This window comes from Acomys minous, assembly GCF_964271855.1.
Source record: "Acomys minous genome assembly, chromosome: 16".
Taxonomy (NCBI): domain Eukaryota; kingdom Metazoa; phylum Chordata; class Mammalia; order Rodentia; family Muridae; genus Acomys; species Acomys minous.
The window spans coordinates 76,661,076-76,686,515 of record NC_140498.1 but is presented as its reverse complement, the minus strand read 5'-3'; the positions used below and the strand labels follow the sequence as shown (position 1 = coordinate 76,686,515).

Genomic DNA, 25,440 nt, shown 5'->3' with positions numbered 1-25,440 from the left:
GGCTTCGAAGTTTTCAAAAGCCCAAGCCAGGCCCAGTGGATCTCTCTTCCTGCTGCCTATGGACCCGGATGCAGTACTCCCAGCTGCTTCTCCAGCATCATGTCTTCCTGACTGCCGCCATGTTCCCCACTATGATGACAATGGACTAAGCCTTCGAACTGTAAGCCAGCCCCAATTAAATGCTTTCCTTGATAAGAGTTGCTGTGGTCATGGCGTCCCCCAGGCTAGAGAAGCCATAACCAACGCTGAGAGAGATTTTTAAGGCCTGTCCAGCTACCCCGCAGGTTGTCCAGAAAGCTCCATGGATGCAGCTTTGTGCGGGTGGCACTCATGTTGGGATGGGATTTTCAGTGGTAGAGCTGCTTTGAGTCATGCCTGCTCCTGTAAGTAACCTCTCATTCATACTCCTGTTAGTGACTCCAATAAAAATCTCACTGGTTTGCCAAATTAGACTTGGCACCATCAACACTTTGGTCCAACATGAATTCCCTTTCTGGGGTGGGTAGATGTGTATGTGTGTTGTGGGTGTCCCTAGGAGAAGCATCTCAGACAGTATGTGACAGGTCTTTTATCATCTGTGCCATGTCCCTGGCCCCAAGGACATCTGTTGTAGCAATGAACCAGAGAGATGGCAAAATATATAGGAGTGTGAAAAAGGCATTGAATCATGGGAAAAGAAGAGATTCCCACCGTGTGTGTGTGTGTGTGTGTGTGTGTGTGTATGTGTTTGTGCACATACATATATGAGTGTGTGGGTATGCATACCCATTAACACTGGTACTAATTCTGACTGCACTTTTAAAAACAACCTTAGCCTCCCAGAGTGCTGGTAGACATATCTTCAATTGCTCTTCCACCTTACTTACCAAGGCAGGAGCTCTCAATCAAACTCAGAGCTGGTAGATGCGGCTACTTTGACTAGCCACCTTGTGCTGGAGATGCCCTGTCCCTGCTTTCCAGGCCTGGAACTACAGGTAGCTGTCAACACCACGTGGCCTTTATACAGACCCTTGGGATACAGATAGACCCTTATGGGGCAAGCACTCACCACTGACCCATACCTGCAGCCCCAAGAAGTTTGTTTGGGGGAATGCTATATAAGGGGACCCTCCCATAGCCAAAACGAAAAGCAAAACTAAGCCATCCCCCTCTCCGAGTGTGCGCAGTCTTCAGATGGCTCTCACCCAGACGGTAGTCTGCTGACTCAGCTCAGACAATCAGCAAGGAGACGGATTTTTGCACGGAAGAGAGAAAAATTTCAATAGGATGCCGATGATCAATGGGGAGTGTGTCAAAGGACACAGAATTGCCGCAGTTTTAACACTGGTGGTGGTAATTCTGACTGCACTTTTTAAAAAACAGCCTCAGCCTCCCAGAGTGCTGGTAGACATGTGACACCATACCTGGCTTTTTCTTCTCTTGTGGCAGGGTGTCAGGTAGCCCAGGCTATCCTCCAATGCCATGTGTAACTGGGAATGACTTTGAACTCTTATTCCATCTGCTGGCGTTACAGGTGCGCGCCATCATATGTGTGATCCTGTGGATGGAACCCAGGGCTTTGTGCATGCTAGGCCAGCACTCTCCCAACTGAGCCCTAGCCCCAGCCCCAGCCCAAGATTACATATGAGTACCATAGGGAGCCCTTGTTTCTTTATGGAAACAAAACATATGCGAATTAAGTGCATTCCCCTGGTTACATAAGCATCCCCATTGGTTGCTTTCTAGACCTTCTCAGCTCCCCAAATAGCAACTCCGTACCCTGTGACTACCAGCCCCCCTGGCTTCCCCTTTTTCTGGCCTCTGCATGCAGAGTCATCCAATACATGTCCTTTAGAGTCTGGTTTAGTGCATACAGCATATCCTTAGGAATGCTTGACAGCTATTTAGAATTTGGCTGCCCCAGTGTTTTGGATACAGATTTCTGTAGTACGTGACATAGTTCTCCAATTATCTTCTCCGAGACTTTTTGCTGTGTTCCTCTCCCCCCTAAAATGGCGAATAGAAGTTTCTCTCCAAATAAGTCATCTTCCATATTTTTAGCACAACTTCCAATAGCAACAGTCATGTGATAGCCACCCTGGCAGGACGCTGAAGTTTTCCAGAGCCCCTTTTGTAGAGGAGCTGTGGCTGACAATAGTGTTGATCCACAATGTACCCTTGCAGCTTGTATCCCTGGGTATGGCTAGACCCCTTGGAAATCCCCCCTCCCCTCCTCCCCCCTCCTCCCCCTCCCTCCCCACCCCTCCTCCCCCCCACTGTACAGTGTGATTCCCAGACTTCCTTATTCCAAATCACTCTGACCCATGCAGTGCGTGCACACTTGCCGCAAGTCAAAACACATCTTCACTTTAACAGTTTTCATACAATTTTTTTTTAACAAGCCCCAAGTTTTTGTTGTTGTTGCTGTCAGACTCAACAAGATATAAAATTACTCTGTCAAGTTGCTATACAAGCTTCTAAATTCTTACTCTCGGTTTCTGTATTTGTCTTCTCCAGGCTTGGAGGCAAAAAGTTCTCAGTTCATGCTCCAACCCCCTGAAGTTGCTCCACTTTAGGGATCACTATGCTGGCTACCTGAAAATTTTTTATTTTATTTTTTGGATTTTTTTTTTTGTCTTTCTGAGATTGGGTTTCTCTTTGTAGCCTTGGTTGTCCTGGACTCACTTTGTAGACCAGGCTGGCCTCGAACTCGCAGAGATTTGTCTTCCTCTGCCTCCCAAGTGCTGGGATTAAAGGCATGCGCCACCACCACCCAGCTTCTGAAAATTTATTTTTATAGAGTCTATTTTGCGCATGCGCAAGCGCACGCATGTGAGTGTGTGTGTACATATGTGTGTGTGTGTGTGTGTGTGTGTGTGTGTGTGTGTGTGTTCAGTTGTCATGGCTCAGGCACAATCTGCCTTCGTCTCATCTTTTGTGTTGGGTATGGTGCACCATATGCAGGCAGTGCCACTGAAAGCCAGAAGAGGGCATCGGATTCCCTGGGACTGGGTTTACAGAGGTTGTGAGCCACCATGTGGGTGCTAGGAATAGAACTTAGTTCCTCTGCGAGAGCAACCAGTGTTCTTAACCGCTGAGCTATTCCTCCAGCCTCTTTATCCACCTATCTTAGCTAGGTTTCTGTCTTTGTGATAAAGCACCATGACCAAAAATGACTTGCAGAGGAAATGGTTTATTTCATCTTACAACTCTCTCACTAGGTCAGGCTAGAAACTCAATGCAGGAACCTGGAGGCAGGAACTGAAGCAGAGACCACTGAGAAACACAGTTTACTGACCTGTGTCTCGTGCCTTGTTCAGCTTGGACCTCCCACACCGATCATCAATCAATCAAATGCCCCACAGGCTTGCCTAAAAGTCAATTTTGTGGAAGTGGTTTTTCTCAGTTAATTCCCTCTTTCCAGATATGTCTAAGATTGTGGCAAGCTGACAAAAACCAACCGACATGCCACCTTTCTAAAACAAAACAAAAAAGCAATAACCTCATATGAATTCTTTGACAATTTTATACAGGCATACAATGTAAACTGATCATGTCTACCCCGGCTTTCTCATCTCTGCTCCCCTCCCCATTCCCCTAACACACCCCCTTCCCAACTTCTTGTCCTCCTCTTCCTCTTTATTTTTGTAACCCACTGAGTCCAGTGAGGGCTGCCTGCAGGAATGATGACCTGCCTTCCTTGCTGCCTTGACCTAGTAGGGGTCAAGTGCAAGCAACCACAGCTTCAGTGAGTTCTTGAGAGCAGTGGTAGGTGTCACATCCCAAAGCCAGCATTTCTTAGTGTTGCTCTTCCCTGTCCTCCACCTGTATGTTCTTTCTACCTAGTCCTCTGTGACGGTCCCTGAACACTGTTTTATTCTCTTGACAAAGTGTCTCACTGGCTGTGATGACCTGCCTTCGAGTTTTTCAGGGAACTGTTTGCCTCTAACTCCCCAGCACTAGGCTTATAACATAGTGCTATTACAACTGTTATAAGTTGATGCCATAGTTAGTCATAAGCTAATGCAATTTTTAGTCTTAAGGGAAGCCTGATTTGGAAGATTTATTTTTGTGGCAGTGTTTCTTAGATTGCCACACCCCCTAGCCTCACACTAAGGGATTGTAGGCAAGTCTTCTACCACTGAGCCACAGCCCCATACTCCCCCACTGGGGGATCCTAGGCAGGGGCTCTACCACTGAGCCACACCCCAACCCCCTACTGGGGGATTCTAGGCAGGTGCTATACCACTGGAGTCACACCCCCAGCTCCCCACTGGGGGATTCTAGGCAGGTACTCTACCACTGGAGCCACACCCCAGCCCCTCACTGGGGGATTCTAGGCAGGTGCTCTACCACTGAGCCACACCCCAGCCCCTCACTGGGGGATTCTAGGCAGGTGCTCTACCGCTGAGTCACACCCCAGCCCCTCACTGAGGGATTCTAGGCAGGTGCTCTACCACTGAGCCACACCCCAGCCCCTCACTGGGGGATTCTAGGCAGGTGCTCTTCCACTGTCACACCCCCAACCTCTCACTGAGGCATTCTTGGTAAAGTGCTCTACTGCTGAGCCATACCACTAGCTCCTTACTGTGGATTCTAAGTAGGCCTTTTACCTCTGAACCACACCTCTAGCCACAAATTCTACATAAGAACTCTATTGTTGAGCAATGCTCCAAGCCTTCTTTTTATCTTTTACTTTGTTGCAGGGTCTTGCTAAGTGACCTCGCTATATGCAGGAAGGCCTTATGTCATCAAGCCTAGTTAGTTCAGAAGAACGTTTACCAAGGAGTATATGATGCTCCACAGATATTCAGTACTATTGCACACTGCCTTTTCTCTGTATCTGTGATTTCTATGTCTGTGGATTGATTCCGCTGGGGATAAAAGTATTTAGGGAAAAGGAAATCACATTTGTACTGAATGTGCCTAGACTTTGCTTGTCATTCCCTATATAGCGGGACGTAATAATTACATGCAATACATTCACATTGTAGATTTTGATAAACATTCTAGCAATGAGGCCCAGTACATGAATGGATGTACGTAGGTCACATGTAATACTGTATCATTTGCATATGGGACTGCAGAGTCTATGTGTTTGAGTGTTTAGATGGGGTTTAAATGGGTGTGGTGGTAGAGGTCTGCATCCCCTGCATCCCCAGAACTCAGGAGACAGAGGCAAGAGGATCAAAAGTTCAAGGTCATCTTCAGCTCCACAGTGCATTCGAAGCCAGCCTACATGCATTGTCCCATGAGCCCTAAGTCATCTCCTGTCCTATCAGGATTCAGGCCAGTGGGCATCGAACGTGACAGCATAGCTAGTGGCAGCATTCTGTGATGCACAAAATATGGGTGAAGAGCTAGAAACCTATGTGCAATATTATCTCCTTTGCCATTTGTTTTTACATTTTTTTTTTGCTTTTGTTTTTTGTTTTGTTTTGTTTGAGACAAAAGTCTCACCATATAGCCCAGACTGGCCTGAAAACAGTATACTCTTGCCTCTACTCTCTGAATGCGGAGATGCGATTCAGGCCTTGCTTTACGTGTGTCACATCTCACGCCTTCTTTCTGGACACAAGGCCTACGTGTTGCCCAGGTTTGACCTCATACTCATCCGCACTTGAGGATGACTTTGAACTCTAATATTCACCTTTGTCCCCTGCCACCTCCTGCCACCTATCTGGTCCTGGGGTGGGAGGCATATACCACCACACCTGGCTTATACGGCGCCGTCGAGGATAGAAACCCAGGGCTCCATGCGTGCTAGGCTAGGGCTCTACCAACTTAGCCACGCCCCCTGCCCTCTCTGCCACTTTTAATCTGTGCAATTTTGGACAGGCACTTAATTTCCCAGAGCCTCCTGGATGAAAACATCGGGGAATTGTGAGAGCACGGCTATACAGAATTGGAGCCTGGCTTAGAGCAAGCCGGCACATACTTCTTTCCTTCTTTGAGAATTCTCTGTTACGGTCCAGAAAGCTGCTCTTAAATACTTGGCTTATAGGTGGAAAGCACGGTGAATTGCTTCCCAGTAGTGCCTGATAACAGATTGATGATGCCTGCTGGCTTGGAGGGGTTTTTTTTTTTTTCTTTCTGGGGAGTCTGCCATCCTTGACTCTTAAAGAGATTGTGTCTGGTAGCAGTAAACAGGCTTTTAGCAAAATAGGTCTTTAATCCCATTTGAGCATATTTTGCACTGACAATGGAAATAGAAATGCAAATGAGATTTCATTTTTTTTTTAACCTAATGAGTGGGCAGAGTGCAGGAGTTTGATACCAGGCTGGGGTAGTCAGAGTCTGGGACAGTGGCTACTAGGTGGAGGATGAATTGGAACTGCTTTTGCCTCAATGGAGGGCTATTGAATGCTGTTTATTGAGAACACAAATGTACATCTCACTTTTTAGAGATTTATTTATTTGTGTGTGTGTGTGTGTGTGTGTGTGTGTGTATGTCATATATGTACAAGTACCCGCACAGGCAGGACTGGAGGCAGATGCCTGGGAGCTGGAGTTACAAGTGGTTGTAAGTCACCAGACATGGGCACTGGGAAACAAAGTTGCGTCCTCTGCAACAGCAGCAGTCATTTTAAACCACAGAACCATCTCTCTAGTCTCATTGCTTCTTGAAACGTATTTTCACTTGCTCCTAGGCAAAAATAAAGTGGTTACTGGAGAAAAAAAAAACCTTCACGCTATAGTCTCAAAAGCATTTATTTACTTAGATTCCTGGGTGTGCTTGTGTGTGGGAGTGGAAGAAGCCTTGAGTGAATGTGTACTATTCGACACGGACGTGGCCATGTCAAGGACCCTGATGCCCCAGATCTATGGGAGTGGCAGAGTCTTCCCCTAGGGTGAGGCTCAAAGGGATGGAAAGCCTTCTTTTGGGTTGAGTGTGTGTGTGTGTGTGTGTGTGTGTGTGTGTGTGTGTGTGTGTGTGTGTGTGTATGTGTGTGTGTGTGTGTGTGTGTCCACAGTGTGTGCAAAACCTAGCAACCGCAGCTTCCTCCTCCAAGATGACTGCAACCTGAGATTGCTGCCTCACCAAGACTAACCAACTCCTCCACCACCATGTGCCCCACTACTCCACCTCCCAGTGTTGTAAATAATAAGTTGGATGGGGTTCTGGGTTCTTTACTAGTTGTTACGATTATAATGCATGGTGAAGATAGGCTGCCATGCAGCATATATGGTACAAGGAGATTTATTTGAGGGAAGGAAAGTGGAGAGGAGTTAGGGCCTGAGTGGGCCATGAAGGTGGAAAGAGAGAGGCAGAGAAACAGTAGGAGAGCAAGAAAGAGAGAGGGGGGAGGAGAGAGAGAGAGAGAGAGAGAGAGAGAGAGAGAGAGAGAGAGAGAGAGAGAGAGAAAGTCTGGCAGGTTCTTTTTATCCTTGCAGACACCTGGAGCACACCTGGTCCACACCTGGTGGCGGCAGGTGATGATGTCAGCAGTTGCTAGGCAACCTAGAAACTGGCTAGTGGGGGCCTCTTAACAGGTACCACTACATCAGAGTGCACAAGGTCCACTTGATCCCAGCTTTTCTGTGTGCCTGTTTTTTTCCTTTATTCTCTCTCCACCCTAGGTAGGTCAACTCCTGGCCTCAACAGAAGAAGCTTGTGTGTGTGTGTGTGTGTGTGTGTGTGTGTGTGTGTGTGTGTGTGTCCATATGCATGTGAAGGCCTGAGGTTAACCTCAGGTGCCTCCTTTAGTCATTCTCTACCTTGTTTGTTTTGAGTCAGAGTCTCTCATTTTTACCTGGAATTTCATAGTGTCAATTTCACTATGATAGCTGGCCAGTAAACCCTAGGGACACTCCTGTCTCTGTACTCCCCAACCTCCACCACTTATTTGCCAAACTCTGGGATTATAAGCATGTGCCACCACATCTAGCATTTTAATATGGAGTCTGAGGATCCAAACTTAGGTCTTTCTGCTTGCATGTCAAGACATTTAGCAACTGAGCCATCTTCCTAGCCCCAACTCCCCCACCCCCTTTTTGTTTGTTTGTTTGTTTGTTTGAGACAGGGCTTCTCTGTGCAGCCTTGGCTTTCCAGGACTTGCTTTGTAGACCAGGCTGGCCTCAAACTCACAGCGATCCACCTGTCTCTGCCACCGGAGTGCTGGGATTACAGGCATATGCCACCATGCCCAGTTTACCCCCTTTCTTTGAATACAGATTAACCAGGCTGGCTTGAAACTGATTCTGGAGCTGAGGATGGCTTTGAACTCCTAATCCTCTTGTTTCTATGTGCTAAATGCTGGGATTACAGGCATGCATGGAATGCCTGGTTTCTTATGTGGGTGTTGAGTTCCAAATTCCAGGCCTCATGTTTATGCAGTAAATAGTCTTTATTTCTGATTTATCTCTCCAGCCCCAACTTAGAAAAACAAAACAAAACTGGGATCAGTGGCATACATCTATAATCTCAATGGCTGGGATGCTGAGTAAGGGGGACCATGGGGCTATTCTGATATATCGGTTACTTATCATTTTGCTATGATGAAATACCAGACAAAAGCAACTTGACTTTGAAGGTATAGTCGAGTCTGTCACAACTGGGGGGAAGTCATGGTAGCAAGAGTAAAAGGTGGCTGATCATGTTGCCAATTGTTCATCTTTGTAGATCTGTAGCCAGAATTCCCAGACAGGACAGAAGGAGGAACTTGGGGATCTTCAAATTCCACCTAACAAGGACTCTGTGACCTACCTCTTGAGCTAGCACAGAATCATCCATTTCCTTGTTATCCTCCCCAAAGGGGCTCAGGAAGGGAGACTGTTAGCATTAACATGGGCGGGGGCCTCCTCACCCCCTTTCCTTCCTCTCCTTTAAGCACACATGGCCAGGCTTTCTGTGACAGCCCACTTGGCTTTAATTGTCAACTTGACACAGTCGAGAGAATCGCCTCAGAAGGCAGTCTTAGCTGAGTAATCGCCTGCGTCGGATTGGCATGTGGCCATTCTTTCAGGGATTGTCTTGATTGTTAATAGATGCAGGAGGGCCCAGCCCACTGTGGGTGGCGACATTCTCTAAGCCCGCTAAGCACGAACCTGCAAGTGAGCAAGCAGTGTCCCTTCATGGTTTCTACTTCAGGTGCCTGCCCCTAATTCCATCTATGGTAGTCTATGACCCAGAAGTAAAATAACAAATAAATCCTTCCTTCCACAACTTGCTTATAGTTATATATATATATATATATATATATATATATATATATATATATATATATATATATGATCATATTTTCATCGCAGCGAGAGAGATGAAACTAGACCACATGGTTTCTGCCATAAGCTCGGCTTTGCAAAAACAGTTTCCTTTTACTTTTTTGTGTGTTTCTGGGCTTTCAAGCCCGTGGGTATTTTGAAGGAAACATATTCCATCTGTTTCTGATTTGCTTCCATTAAACTTGCCAGAAGTTTCTTTTGTAAAGTCTATGTCACGTCTGGGAAACCTTCTCAGCCTGCTTTCTCTTTTACTTTTTTTTTTTTTTTTTTTTTTTAATAAGCCTTTTAGGTCAGATCTTCACTCTCAAAAGGACGTTGAAAATTGAGATAATTATTAGGCTACAATTGAGATCAGCACCACCCCTTACCTTTCCCTTGCTTGCCTGAGGACTTTGGGCGAACAGTAAAATCTAGAAGGCCTCCACAAGGAGGGTGACTGGTCTAGTGTTTTAGTTGGAATCCTATATGTTAGACACAGCCCTTAAAGACCTGTTTCCAGAGCCCCAAAGTGCAAAGTTTTGTTTCAACTTGAGTTAATCTCAGTTAAGTGTCCCTGGTCTGTTTCCTATTCAGAAATGACTGAATTTGAGTACAATATAAAGTTGATAAAGTGCTTTTATTTATTTATCTTTCACTTGGAGAGAGTGTCATAAAATCAAGCAAAAAATAATGTGCATAAAACTCTCAAAGGGTACCATTAACTTTCAGATGATAAGTATTAGTGTGTTTATTAGCAGTAAACGCCAAAACACTGAAGAATGGTTGGGAGACTTGAAGTAGGCCAGGAACAAAGGGATATACGAGGGAGAAGCAGAGACATCCCATTTAAGATGATTGTAGGCCAACCACCCAAGATACACATTAGTTTAAGGGGTGGAGAATCTCTACCCCTAGTCTTGAATAGAGCATATTAGTTATTTTTATGTAGCTTCTACATGACTTTCCTGGGAGACAAGAACAAATGTTCTACTTACCCCATATAAGGAATAACCAACCAAACAAATATAGCGATTCTATCAAAGCCCGACTTAGTAAGCGAAATAGTTTATTGTGGTTACTTTAAAGGAGTATGGGTAAGGGGTGACTCACATGGGGAGGGATGACACAAGGCATGATGCAAGGATGAATTTTTACTGGAAAAAAAACCCTATGGTGGTATGGGTGCCTACTGACAAAAGCTACATCTCTAGCGTTCCCTTCAGGACTTGCAAGTAGTTTTGCTGGTGGAGGAGTTTCTCCAGCCATGTTAGTTGATCAAAAAGTCTCTTTTACCCAGTAGTTATTATTGTTTTCATAACCTTGGGGAGGTTATCTTGTGAATCCTGTTAGTTTCGGGAACTTTCTGAGACTTGTGAATTACTTCCCAAGGCTCGTTAAGTTTAGTCCTCCTTCCTGGAGTTTTACTTCAGAGGAAGCTGCTACATGCAGTAGCTATAACAAAGTAACTGATGAAAACAACATATTCAAGAAAAGATTTATTTTGTCCTATGGTTTAAGATGTTTTAGTCCATTATGGCTGCAGGGAGGCAGGGTGGTGGTCTGTGGTAGTGGGAGCATCTTCTGGAGCTCTTCACATCCCTTGGACCCAGCCGCAAAGCCATCATGTTCAAGGTCAACACCTAGTGATCCACTTCAACCAGGCAGACTCTACCTCTTAAAGGAAGGTTCTACAGCCTCCTCAAACAGCACTGCCAGCTGGGGAAGCAAGCACTGAAAACATGAGCCTGTGAGGGCGTTTAAGAACAAAACATTAACGGGCCAAAATGAGGGTCTAACAAGGATGTAAAGAGCAAAGAGCATCCTAGAGCCGTGGTTCTCAATGTTCCTAATGCTGAGACCCTTTACTGCAGCTCCTCATGTTGTGGTGACCCCCACAACCATAAAATCATTTTCACTGCCACTTCACAACTGTCATTCTGATGCTTTTATGAATCACAGTGTAAATATCTGATATGCAGCATATCAGATATGACCCCTCTGGAGGGGTCATGACCTACACGTTGAGAGCTGCTGTCCTAGGAGCACAACAGAGTTCTCTCTCGCCCGAGGCCAGCCCCTGCAGCCACAAACTACTGTCAGGACATGCTTACCACACTACATATTGACAGTTTTCTCCATTGCCAACTTTCAGCTGTAATTTCAGGATTTGTGTGTGTGTGTGTGTGTGTGTGTGTGTGTGTGTACACGCTAGTGAGAGTAGAGGCTAGAGAACAATTTTGGGCATCGTTACTTGTGTGCTGTCTCTTTTAGTTTTTTGTTGTTTTGTTTTTTTTGAGACAGGGTATCTCATTGGTCTGGAGCTTGCTGATGTTTCTAGCCTGGCTGGCCACTGAGTTCCAAAGATCCTGTCTTTTAGTCACTGCTGTTGGGATGACTAGTGTGCACCATCACTCCTGGCCTCCTTACATGGCTTCTGGCTATCACCCTTACATCCCTGTACTGTCAAAGCAAACGCTTTACTAAGTTGTCTCCCTATTCTTTGGATTTTTCAGTTTATTAATATTTTTCCCTTTTGAGCTTTATGGCATTTTCATCAAGTGAGATTTTTTTTTAAATTTCCCATTTCTCTCCTTTTGAGGCATTGAATGTGTCCTTCCCTCCCCCCTCCCCCCTAAAAAAAAAAGCACAGACTTTTCCCAGAAATTACTAGTAGTGAAAGGGAGGGGATGGTGTGCTATGCAGCGAAAATTGAAAGGGAGGCCTTTCTGGAAGAAAAGCCCGGGCTTTGAACTCTGAGCTCGGGATTGAAATGAGCAGTTTGCTTTAACTTCCTCAGTGCAAAGAATTCCCAAAGGCAGGGGAGGGGACAACTCCCAAGAGCAATGGGGAGATCAGTGACTGAATAGTGGACTCTCATGGTGATTTTCACGCTCAGTGAGAAATATTTAATACTTCTCACTTCTGGATCCCTTGACTGTAAAACAAAATATTCAACTGAGTGTGTTGGTCCATGCTTTAATCCCATTATTTAGGAGGCTGAAGTAGACGGAGCGTGAGTTCAAGTCTAGCCTGCACAACCTAAGTCTATCTTGATTTTTTTTTTTTTTAAATGGTGAAGGATAAAAAGACAAGATTTTTTTCTGGAAGCCTTTGTTTAGTGAGTTGCTCCCAGTGTGGCTAGCCTCAGATCCTAAGTGTGTATTTGAGTTCTGTTTTTTTTATTATTATTAATTTATTCTTGTTACATCTCAATGGTTATCCCATCCCTTGTATCCTCCCATTCTTCCCTCCCTTCCATTTTCCCCTTATTCCCCTCCCCTATGACTGTTCCTGAGGGGGATTACCTCCCCCTGTATATGCTCATAGGGTATCAAGTCTCTTCTTGGTAACCTGCTGTCCTTCCTCTGAATGCCACCAGGTCTCCCCCTCCAGGGGACATCCGAGTTTTACCTTCAAAGGAAGTAAGAAGGTGACCTTTGTCCTCAAAACATAGGTAGTGCTCAAATGATATTGACACCTTTTAGAATTTATTATTTCAATACTCACTGTTCTTCAAATGTGGTCTTTCAGGTAAATATATGCTACCGAATATTGCTTCATAATATTTAAATCTGAAATTTCATATGCTGAGTATAATAAAATTAGAGATTCTTTGTTGTTGAGAGCATACCAATTGTCATGCCTACTTAAAATATTTTGTTTTTAATTATGAGAAACTGTGATTAAAAAAAAAAACCTGGGCTGGTTAGTTTTTGCCAACTTGACACAAACCTAGATATACCTGGGAGGAGGGAATCTCAGTTAAGAAATTGCTGCCATGAGACTGGTCTGTGGTCATGTCTATGGGAAAGCCCACCATGGGCAGTACCATCTCTGGGCAGATGGCCCTGGTTTATATAAGAGCTATCTAAGCAAACCAGTGAACTGTGTTCCTCAGTGGTCTCTGCTTCAGTTCCTGCCTCTAGGTTCCTGTTTTCCGTTCCTGCCTCTAAGCTCCTGCCTGGCTCCACTCAATGATGGGCTGTAACCAATTAGGCAGTTAAGCAAAAACAAACAACCAAAACCAAACCAAAACAAATAAGTACACTCCTTCCCCAAGTTGATTTTGGCCAATAGTTTCTCACAGCAACAGAAACAAAAGTCGACCCCCACCCCAAGCTAAACTGAGGACAAGCCATTCGAAGCCTTAACATTAAAAAAAAATTCATTCATTATTATTCCATGTGTGTGTGTGTATAATATATGTGTATGTGGGTACATGCATACCATGGCACATGTATAGAAGTCAGAGTTGCTTCTTTTTTCTGGTGTGTGGAGGCAGAGTCTCTGTCTCTCTGTGTCTGTGTCTGTGTCTGTGTCTGTCTGTCTGTCTGTCTGTCTATCTCTCTGTTGTTCTGTCTCTCTGTGTCTTTCTGTCTCTCTCTCTGGTTGTTTTGAGACAGAGTTTCTCTGTGTAACAGAACTGGCTGTCCTTGAACTCACTTTGTAGACCAAGATGGCCTTGGACTCACAAAGACCCTCCTGCCCCTGCCTCTGGAGTGCTGGGATTAAAGATGTGTCTTTGATCTGTCATGTCTAGCTGGCTCAGGAGCTTCTTTTCCTGGTGAGATATCTTCCTCTCCAATCTTTGTGAGGCAGGGTCTCTCTGGGTAGCCTTGGTTGGGCTGGAACAGGCTATAAAGCCAAAGTTGCCCTCAAACTTGCAGAGTTCCTCCTGCCTCTGCATCCTGAGTACTGGGTTGAAGGTATAGCACTAGGACTGCCCGAAATTTTGACTCTCGTTTTCTCCCATCTTGGATTTATGCTGTCTTCTGTGAACACTTGCTCTTGCTTTTTTTTTTTTTTTTTTTTTTTGAATGTCTGTCACTCAAGTGACTTTCAGTTTGATTCTGTCACCACCAAGCAAAGTAAATTGGGAGACATTCTCAAAACCCACTGGAGCTGGGTGGTGGTGGTGCACATCTTTAATCCCTGCATTCAGTAGGAAGAGGCAGGGGGATCTCTGTGAGTTTGAGGCCAGCCTGGTTTACAGAGTGAGTTCTAGGACAGCCAAGGCTACACAGAGAGAACAAAAACAAAAAAACAAAACAAAAAACCCACTGGGCTTCCATTTCACTAAAGAGGGTACCATTTGTAAGATATGCGAGTTGTCTCTAGCATGAGATCATGATATCTGAAATGTGTTTTTCTTTCTGTGTCCAGAAGAGATACAGAGAGGAAGAAAGGGAAAATCTAAAATCTGGCATTGTGGTTCACACTGGTCATCCCAGAAATTAGAAGGTAGAGGTAGAGGGATTCTGGCTAGTTCCTTATCACTCTGGGCTATTTAGTAAGATGTTGTCTTAAACAAAACAAACCAGAACCCCAAACTAAAAACAAACAACAAACAAGCAAAACCCAACATAGGCACGCATGCACCCATGCGCGCCCGTGCACACACACACACACACACACACACACACACACACACACACACACCACCCCCAAGGCTGAGGAGATGGCTCATTCAGTAAAGTTCTTGCCTTGCAAGCATGATAATCTGAGTTTGATCCCCAAAACCCAAGTTAAAAACAAACAAACAAAGAAAAAAACCAAACAAACAAAACGTGTATGAGCTGAGGGGATGCACAGCATAAGGACCTGTGTTCTGATTACTAGCACTCACATAAAAGCCAGGCGTGGTGTAGGCATACATTAGTAACCCCACTGTTTGAGAGAGGTGGGGGGAAGGGCAGGAAAGGAAGGCAGAGACTTACAGATCTCCCAAGTTCAGGAACCAAGCCTATTTAGCTAAATTGATGAGTTCTATGTTCACTGATAGACTCTGCCTGTACATGCATGAGCACATATGTGTTTCTACACATGTATACACAGGCACGTACATACGCATATACACATGCATGCCAGACGTGGTGGTACATGCTTGTAATTCCGTTGTTAGGAGGGAAAGGAAGATACAGGGAGATTCCTGGGGCTCTCTGGCCAGCCAGCCTGGAAAAACCCAACGAGTAATGGGTTACTGGCCAATGAGAGATGTTATCTCAAAAAACAAGGTGGATGGCGACTGAGAGACGATAGCTGCTGAGCTTGCTCTCTGGCTTCCATGTGCATGCGTACCTGCACACATGTGAATATGCATGCGTATGCACATACATACACACAAACTTCCCAAGAAAGAAAGTTTTAGTAGCTAATGCAAAAATGTTAGTGTCTCTCATCTTTCACACAGGAGAGAGAAAGGGGGGCGGGGGAAGTCTTGTAGCTTGTGTCATCTCACTGTTCTCCCAGGACACGGTGGGAAGTGTTTTTCTCCTAGACTTGTTTATACATCGTGTGCTCTCACATGCTATTAAATTCCCAGCACAGGCATTTCGCATGCTGCGCTACACTCAAATCCTCTTTAAAAAATAATTCTAGATTGATTCCATATACAGGGTTGGATGAAGAGCATGCCTAAATACTGTCATGTGCTTTAGGTACAGGGGACAGAACGTGCAGCTGTGTTTGATTGGACAGAATGTCTGAGCCGTGCCACTTAATTAAAAGAGAAAAAGGCCTCCGGCTTCTCAGTGGGGCTCGTGTTTTTTAGGTCATTTCTATATCATTCCTGTGACCTACTTTTCTTATTCAATGTACATTTCACTGTGTGCATGTTAAGATCTGGGAGGGCAATTTGTACTGAGCTTCCCTTTTGTCAAACTCCTTGCACGTTGGCTAACCTTTCTTAATTTACCAGGGCTTTGCCCGTGTGGTGCTTCCTTCTGAGAACAAAGTGCCTAAAATAGGATTGAATGAGTTTATCATTATTTTTAAGACAAGGTCACACTATGTAGCCAGGGCTGTCCTCACACTCATGATTCTCCTTTGTCAGCCTCCCAAGTGCTGAGCTACAGATGAACACCACCACATTACTTCTTGAAGAACTATTTTTGGGTGAGTGTGTGTGTGTGTGTATGTTCATGTATGTGCATGTGTGTATGTTAGACACATATGTATCTCACTCTGTGTGTGTGTGTGTGTGTGTGTATATAAGCCAGAGGAAAATTTGTCATTTTTTTTGGTGCTATTGATCTTGTTTTTTAAATGTTTGTTTATTACTATTGTTGTTGTTGTTTATGTGTATATGTTTATGTATGTCTGTATGTGTGTATGCATATGTGTGTGTTTGTATGTATGTATGTGCCTATGTGGAAGTGTGTGTGTTTGGGTGTATATGCACGTGTGTGTGTACAAGTGTGTGTTTGTGCCTGTGTGTGTATGTGTGTATGTATTTGTGTGAATGTATACATGTGTGTATGTATGTATGGGCGATGTGTATGTGTAGAAGTGCGTGCCATGGCATGGGTGTAGAACTTGGTGCACAGCTTTGTGGAATGGATTCTCCCTTTCCAATCCTATACATAGGTTCCAGGGATGGAGTTCAGGTCCAAACTTTTACTCTTACCACAGAGCCATTCTGCAGGCTCCACCTTGGCTTTGGACACAGAGTTTTTTACTGTTTTGGAACACAGAGATTAGGCTGGGCTGGCTGGCCATCGAGAGCACAAGGGATCTGCCTGGGTCTGCCTCCTGGATGCCGTGACTGAAAATGCACAGGATTCGAACCCAAACCTCCCAGCCAGTGCTTAGATGAGGACAGAGCAACTCATCCAGTACCTGTGGCTTCAGGGGAGGCAGGGATTTAGAGCACTGGGTGGTGTGAACCCTTCATCTTCAAGGGGAACAATTTGGCAACAGCAGCTAAAGCATTCAGAGGCTGTTAACGGGATACAATTAAGTCTATGACCTCTTATGACAACCTGAAGTGCCACTTAGAAATGAGAATTCTTTCTAACAAGCAGCCACATTATGTAGGTGTTCATGTTTGATACCCACGAAGGCTCTGCTTATCATTTTGCGTGGATGGGCAGGAAACATCTCTAAGTACCTGCAAAAGAGCAGTGAACTACTGGAAGGGTCTTAGCGTGTTAGTTAGCAAAATAGCAGGGTCTTAGCTTGTTAGTTACTTTTATTGAAGTGTGACCGATATACTCTACTCCAAAGAGCTGCAGAGAAGAGACATTTATTTTGGCTCAGGGTTTCAGGGGTATCATTCACTATGGTGGGGAGGGTCTGAGACTGTGGACCAACTTATATCATGACAACCAGAATGCAGAGAAACAGAATACAGGAAGTACCCAAAGCAAGATAGACTGCCCATGAACATGACCCCTCCCCCTCCAGAGCCTAATTCCTTCAAATAGGCCTACCCCCTTCTTTTCACCATCCTCAATAATGCCAACATGTTGCAATTTCATCAAGGGAGTAATTAACTGATTAAGCCAAAGCTTGTGGTTTGTCTTGATCACAGAAATATCCAGAGGTGTGCTTCTCAGTTCTAGGTGTTTCCCAGTCCTATCAAGTGGACAGTCAAGGCCCTTCAGTATCTTGAAGTGTAGGCTTCTTGAACATTCTAGAGGCTCTAACTTAATAGCTAACGCACCTTGGTTTGGGGTAAGAGATCAATAGGGCTTCGTAGGAAGAGAGATTAGAACACTTCCTTCTGTTCCAGCCTTTCCCAGGTAATATTCTCTTTCTCTCCTTTGGCTCTGCAGTCTTTGGCGGTGGTGGTGGTGGTGGTGCGGTCTAGGAGTGGAGCATAGGAGGTTGGTTACTGAGTTAAAAGTAACCCAGGTGAGGGGCGGCAGTAGCCAGGTCAATTGGTGCTTACAGAAACAGGACTCTGCCACTAAGCCCTCACTGGGGGATTCTAGGCAGGCGCTCTCCTGCTCAGCCATGCTCCAAGCCTTTTACTGGTGGATTCTGGGTAAGACTCTTATCATCGAGCTATAGATATAGTCCCTATCCTACTGATTTTTTCTAACAATGTGACTATTTATTTAAAAAATTTGAGATTATAATATAATGACGTCATTTTCCCCTCTCCTTCCTCTCCCAAGACCCTCCCATGTACCCACTCTTGCTCTTTTTCAAATCTATGCCCCCCCTTTTCTTTAATCACTGTTACATATATATGTATGTAGATGTACTATGTGTGAGCACATATATTCACTAATACGTAAATACAACCTGTTCAGTGTGTATAATGTTACCTGTATAAAATATAAATGTGTCTCTAACCCTCCTGGTTCTCTGCCATTGAAAGGTGGGGAGCCTGTGACTCCTCCCTCCTCCTGGACCAGGGTAGGTGTAGTGGCTGTTCCAATTAACAGAACATGGCAGACGTGATAGTGGAGCTAAAGTCATCAAAGCCACCGGCTGGTGCCTGGGGACACTTATTCTGGAAGACACCACCTTTGCATAAGAGTCCTGACCACCCTGCAGAGGCCGTGGGCTCAGACACTGTTGTGCAGCCAGCTGTCAGGGACATTAAGTGCCAGCCGTCTGTGTGAGCCGTGGCTGGCAGCCAGACCACTTGAGCTCTCACATGACCACAGTACTTGTGGGGACATCTGAATGCCACTCTGTGAGAAGCTCCGATTCAGAATTGTCTATCTAAGCCTCACCCAGACTTCTGACTCACTGAATTACTAGGCAAATAAAATAATTGTTATTTGTGTAGGGGGGGGCGGGGAGGGTGCTTCTTACTAGAAGAGCACCTACCAAGCTGTGTCTACTTCTTTTCTTTTTTTTTTTAATGTGTTTATTTTAGCATTTAGTCGTTGCACAAAGTGGGTCAGTTTTATTATCACATTTTCACGTACGCATATCAAGTGTACTGTGCAGCCTGCCAGGGGAGGGGGACTAGTTTCCATTGTCCTGGGTTCCTTTTAACCTCACCTGTCACCAAAGGACCTAGAGGCTGGACTCTGAATTAATGCCTTCAGAGATATACAGAATTTTGATAAGAACATGTTGGACTCGGCTCTCTGTGTGAAGGAATTGTGATGAGAGGTGCACCCAAACTATGTTGGTGTTTGTGTTCTGGAGAGAAGGAGGTCTGTTTGGAGACCTGGGAGGCTCTGTCCTTCATCAAATAGCCAAAGGAAGCTGGGTCTCTGTTTGGGTAGCTCCCGTAGAGCTGCAGACGGGAAATGTGAGGTATAGGACAACTTCCGGACATCTTTGGAAGGCCGAGACCAAACTCTGCAAGCTGTGTCAGGGCACCAGGAATGGCCTTGGGAGACTGTTCATTCCTAATACGTTCTGGAACCAGCTCTGTCTGGCCCTGTCCAGAGTTACCCTGAGCCACCTCTACTCACACAATGAGTGCATGTCTTGGGACAGCTGTCGGGAAGGCTTAGGATGGGAGCGGATCATGCTTCTTAGCATGTTTCTCATGATGACATTGAGCAAGAACTCACGGGCTATATGATAATGGGTTTTTATTGTCTCTAAAATGACTCTTAAAGAATATACTTTTTTTTAAAAAATGGGGCTGGGCTGAAGTCTCTGTGGGTAATGTGCTCGCTGTGTGAGTCTAAGGAGTCAAGTTTAAACCCCGAGCACCCATGGAAAAAGTTTGGCATAGAGGCACATGCATGTAACTCCAATACCGGGTAGCCTAAGATGGGCACATTCCTGGGGCATGTGGGCCATCCAACCTGTCTGCAGCAGGGGGCTCCAGGTCCAATGAGAAACTTGTCTCAATAAATTATGTCTAGGCAAGTGAGGAAGACACCTTATGTTGACCTCTGGCTTCCATAAGCACATGCGCACACAAGTACATACAGCACATGAACACACACACACACACACACATACACACACACACACACACACACATACTATTAATTTTGTTTAAAGGGGGCTGGGCAGATAGTTATTTTGTGAATTGTGTTCTGTAATCTGTGTGCCCGATTGGGATCTTAACTTTCTTCCACTTATTAGCTCAGTGATTTTTGTTGCTGTAAGTTATTTAACCTCCTGAAAGCCAGATTTCTTGCTGTCTTCATGTGTACTTGTGGAAGTGGATTATCTGAGAGTGGCCTTGCTATGCAGTTCAGGCTAGCCTGGAATTTGTGATCCTTCTGCCTTTGTCTTCCAAACACTGGGATGATAGGCCTGTGCCTACAGGCTTGGCAGGTTTGCCATCTTAAAGGTCAGATGAATCATTGTATTTCCAACATAGGGTGACGGTGAGGCTCCAGTGAGCTAATCTATAGTAAGCGCCATTGAGAAGGGTTTGCAAGTCTGCATTGCTACTACGATGACTCAGTTTCTCTAACAACCACTCAGTATTTCATTCTAGACCCGTGTCCCTTCTGCCCACATCATGGCTGACTTTATGCTCACTCAGACTTTCCTTCCTTTGGAGGAAGCACCCTTGCCCTGACCTGTGGGTGTTAGGGGTAGGAGGAAAAATGTGAGGCTGATTGTCTTCTAGTCTTGTTTTTTTTTTTTTTTTTTTTTTTTTTTTAGACAGAGGCCTGGTATGTAGTCCAGGTTGGCCTGTTATTTACTTTGTAGCCCAGGCTGGCCTTAGGTTTGCCATTCTTCTGCCTCTGTATTAGAAATGATTTCAGGTGTGAATTACCATGACCAGCGAGTCTGGTGCTTAGAATACCTGTCTTTTCATGGCCTATTTCTAAGTAGGGATTGTTACAAAGATTATCAGGACACTCCTTCTCTAAAAGAATAAAGACATTTTCCTCTTGTGTGGACCCATTTCCCTTCATGGTTTTAATAAGTTCATCACCTGTGATGCTTAAGCTTATTGTCAACTTGACTGGGTTTGGAGTCACCTGGGAGACACACCTCTGCATGTGTCTTTGAGGGAGTTTCTAACTTGGGGTGGGAAGATTCAGCCTTGATGTGCGCAGCACCATTCTGCATGCTGGGGTCCTGGACTGAACTAAAAGAAATTAGTAAACTGAGTACCTGAATTAAAGTCTCTCTACTTCCTGACAGTGGATACACTATAACCAGTGGCTGCTTCCTGATAACCAATGGCCTCACATCCCTACAGCCATACCTTCCCTACCCTGACCTGTTGTACACCGAACTGTAAGCCAGAGTCAACCTTTCCTTCCTCAAGATGCTTTAGTCAGATATTTTTGTCACAGCTACACAAGGAGACTAAAGAATATGTCACCTAACTAAAAAACTGCAAATGTCAAGAGAGAAGTCATGAAGCAGAAGCCTTGTGTGTGTGTGTGTGTGTGTGTGTGTGTGTGTGTGTGTGTCTGTGTGTGACAGAGGCACAGAGAAAGAAACAGAAATAGAGACAGAGACAGATTAAGATCAACACACACATACAATGAGAAAGAGAGAGACAGAGAGACAGAGAGATATACAGACACACAGACACACAGACACACAGACACACACACACACACACACACACACACACACACACACACATGCACACACCCTGAGATACCCTGCACATGATGTATCTATGCCTGTGTTCTCCCTCATGAAGTCTAAGATTATAGTTGAACTCTGCCAGTTCATTCATTATTTAATCCTTTAATTGATGACTGTGGTAGGATGATGACAGCAGCATCTCCTTGGCAGGGAGGCAAATTCCATTTATTTGTTGATTACTGTTGCACAATTTCTCTGGTGGTGAACAAGTGATGGGAGGCCACCCGTGCTTCGTGGTTCAGAATGCCATCATAAATAACAATTAATCCACTTAGATATCTGGCTTCAGTCAGCCTGAAGGATCCCATTGGGCGGAAGTGACAGGGGATGGGCAGGTATTAAGGAGTGGATGGAGCTCTCCATTTCCTGGGTTCACTCTTCCTGAGCGGTCATTCTCAGAGTGCAGGAGGTTTTCCATGATGGTGAATGCTCAAGAGAGCTGGATCATCTCTTAATGTCTATGACCTTACTCAAATTGATTCCAGACTTTGGACTGTCAATCTTATGTTACACTGAGCTTTTATTTCTCTCCATTCCCTTCCCCTTTCTCCCTTTCCCATCCTCGCATTTACCTCTCCTCTTCTTTCCTCCCTCTCTCCCTTTTCCTTCCTTCCTTTTTGTTCTACAGTACTAGACATAGGACTCAGGCCTTTGCACACCAGGAAAGCACTCTACCACTGAGCTACATGCCCGGCTCCTCTCCTCTCTCTTCCTTTATCTTCCTTTAATGTTCAGGATGACACTCAGGGCTTTGTGCATCCTAGGCAAGCACTCTACCACTCAGCTACGTCTCCAGGCCCTACTAGGGGATTCTGGGCAAGAACTCTACCACTAAGCTATGTCCTCAACCCCTCACTGGGGCATTCTAGGAATGCAGTCTACTGCTGAGCCACACCCACAGCTTCTCGATGGGGGAATCTAGCCAAGTGCTCTACCACTGCGTTACATCCACAGCCCCTCACTCGGAAGATGGCGGGTAGGTGCTCTATGACTGAACCATGTTCCCTGACCCTTACTGGGGGATTCTAGGCAAGTTACTGCTGAGCTACCTTTTGAGGTTCAGTATTTCTTGAATATTCATAGTGAACTACTTGTTACCTATTTCCTTCTTTAAAAGATGGAAGACTGCTTGAAGTTAGGGATTATTGCATAATGGAGGATGAAGGTTGATTCTTAGTAAGAAAGGAAGTAAACATTTTTTTAAACTCCTGTTATGTCCTATGGACTGTGGTTGGAGTGTTCATATTTATTTAGCAAGATTTGAAAATGGGATGTGTGTTAACTGAAGAAGCAGGAGGCTATTGTCCCAGGGCTATCTCTGTGCTCGGAGTTCAAATTAGTACATAAACAACTCAAAGGCAAATTTAGAAGCCTTTTATTTTTTTATTTTATTTTATTTTATTTTTTGCTTTGTAGCCCAGGTATTCTAGCATCATTTCTGTTACTATAACAAATATCCCAGCAAAAAGCAACTGGGGGAAAAAAGGTGCATTTGTACAATTCCAAGTTATATCCCATTATTATATGGAAGTCACAGAGGCAAGAGCTTGAGACATCTGGCCACATCACATCCATAGTCATGAGCATCAACAAATGAATGCCCTCATGCTGCCTGTTAGCTTGCTCAGCCAGCTTTCTTTACTCTTATACACTGCAAGGACCAGCTCACAGAATGGTGTCACCCACAGTGCTCTGGGTCAATTGAAAGTCAAGGTAATCCCCTAGAAATATGCCTACAAGCCAGCCTGGTCTAGGTAGCTCTTCAATTGAGACACTCTTCTCAGGCGGTCCTAGGTTGTGGCAAGTTGACATTTAAAACCAACCATCCTAGCGGGCTAGGCTCAAACATGTGGTCCTCTTACTCGGCCATGAATGCCAACGTTCACAATTGCATTCAACTCCCTTAGCATTCCTTAAGCGACACAGAGAAGGTCTTAGCAGCGATTATTAATGCTGATTTGGCCAGAGTCTTTTAATAGTTGACCTTTCTATATAGAGCTGACCTTTCTGTGGCACCAAAACTCTGTGCTCCTGGAATGTTAGTCTCCACATTGATGCATCCCAGTGCCCTTGTTTTGCTTTTGTACTGAGCATATGTCTCTGGGACCCCCCCACCTCTCTCCCTGCCTTAGGATTTGAGTAGGATTGGTGGGTTGGAAGAAGACCCAAGCGCACTTTGGGTTTAGGCCATTTCCAACATGACCCCAAACTGCGATCAAATGCATACACTTGCACTCTTTATAATGTCTCTTTCATGTCCTCCTTATGCTAGGCAAGCGCCCTATTGCTAAGCGGTGCCCTCAGCCCCTTACTGTCACATTCTAGCTCTACTCTGTCCCAGAGCTGTACCACCAGCTCCCTTTGTTTTTATTTTTGACTCTGAGACACGGTTTCACTAAGTTGCCCAGGTTGGCCCTGAACTCCCTGTGCTGAGATCACAGACCTCTGCCACTAGGCCTGGGTTCCTTTTTCCTTTCCTTGTCTCAATATAAATCATCACAGTGTGCCTTATATTCCTCCCCTCCCCCCCTGCCCCCCCACTTTCATTTCTTTTTTTTTTTTTTTTTCACTAGAACGGACTACCTGAGAGTAACAGCTCAAGGAAAGGAGGGGCTGAGGCGGGGTCAGGAATTGTGAGGATTTCAATTTCTCATGCGGACTCCATGGTGGTGAGACCATGTGAGCACACAACAGGAATTCCTTCTCTTAGAGCAGCGGCTCTCAGCCTTCTTAATGTTGCCACCCTTTGACACGGTTCCTCGTGATGTGGTGACACCCCGTCTCCCAACCATAAAATTATTTTTGTTGCTACTTCACAGTTGTAATTTTGTTACTGCTATGAATCATAATGTAAATATGTGACATGCAGGGGTTCTGATATTCAACCCCGATGAAAAGGTCATTCAACCCCCAAAAGGGGTGGGTCGTGACCCACAGGTTGAGAACCACAGTCTTCGTGGCCCAGTAACAGATAGTTGGGCAAATGGGGCCACTGGACTATAACCCTCAAGACTCACCCGTTGTCAACCTCCTTCCCCCAGGCAGGCCTCACTCCTAAAGGTCCTTAAAGGTACCCAAACAGCATCATCAATTGGTGACCAACTACTTAAGCACACGGATCTGTGGGAGGATATTTCACACCCAAAGCATTAACAGCCTTGAAAACAAGCAAGCCGACAAACCCTAGCTCTAACTAGAGTTTAAGCCTGCTCTATTAAGGTAGAATTGGAACCATTGGCTAGACCAACAGTGTGTGACCAGCTAGGTCATTGGCCCTTAGGGGAGAAGTTAGGGCTATTATTCCACTAAATGGACAGAGTAATAAACTGCCTCCGTAGTACTTACCTTTATGCCCATAGGTTAGTGCATTGCTCAGGCCTCCTCAGAGAAACGTCTGCTTTGCTGTAGATAGTAGTTAACACAGACACCCATAACTGGTCAACACACAGAGGAGGAGAGACTGTGGCATGTTCATCTCTAAAACAGAAACTGGTATCCCAGTTCCCTCTTCCTCAATCTAAGAAGTCATTGAAGAAGAGAGGTGAACAGTCGATTAGAGCCAGAGGCACTAGGACAGCACGGAACACAACACACACACACACACACACACACACACACACACACACACACACCCCTCACAGCTGCTGTGACTTCATGCACAGGACCTTTGCAAGACCAAGCCAGCCAAAACCTCAATGTGGCGGTGAGAGGGACTCATGGAAATCTACCCCTAGCTGAGGACTTACCTGCTACTGATCGCTGCTGTCCCACGAGAGTCAGTTTTCCTCAGGAGTCCTCCAGTGGAATGCTCCCCCTAGGTTCCCACAGGTAGAACTAAATGGGCCCAGTTCACCCCTCTCTCCCGCCCAGAAGATCAAATTCGAAGTAAAAAGTGGTGGCGGTGGGGTCACATTAGGCTCATGTATGAAATTTTCAGACAATTAAAAAAAAATGTAAAAGAACCCCAGAAAACCCAGCGTCATGATT

The 25,440-nt window shown here is 45.1% G+C and overlaps 1 long non-coding RNA gene across 1 annotated transcript; it reads right to left on the bottom strand.

The window, feature by feature from the left end:
• Positions 1 to 1,409: 1,409 nt before the first annotated feature.
• Positions 1,410 to 25,440, bottom strand: LOC311586519. The gene is made up of 3 exons (XR_014775554.1): positions 25,200 to 25,440; positions 24,799 to 24,970; positions 1,410 to 1,537 (listed from the first exon to the last, which is right to left on the bottom strand). It is a non-coding gene; the product is annotated as an uncharacterized lncRNA (long non-coding RNA).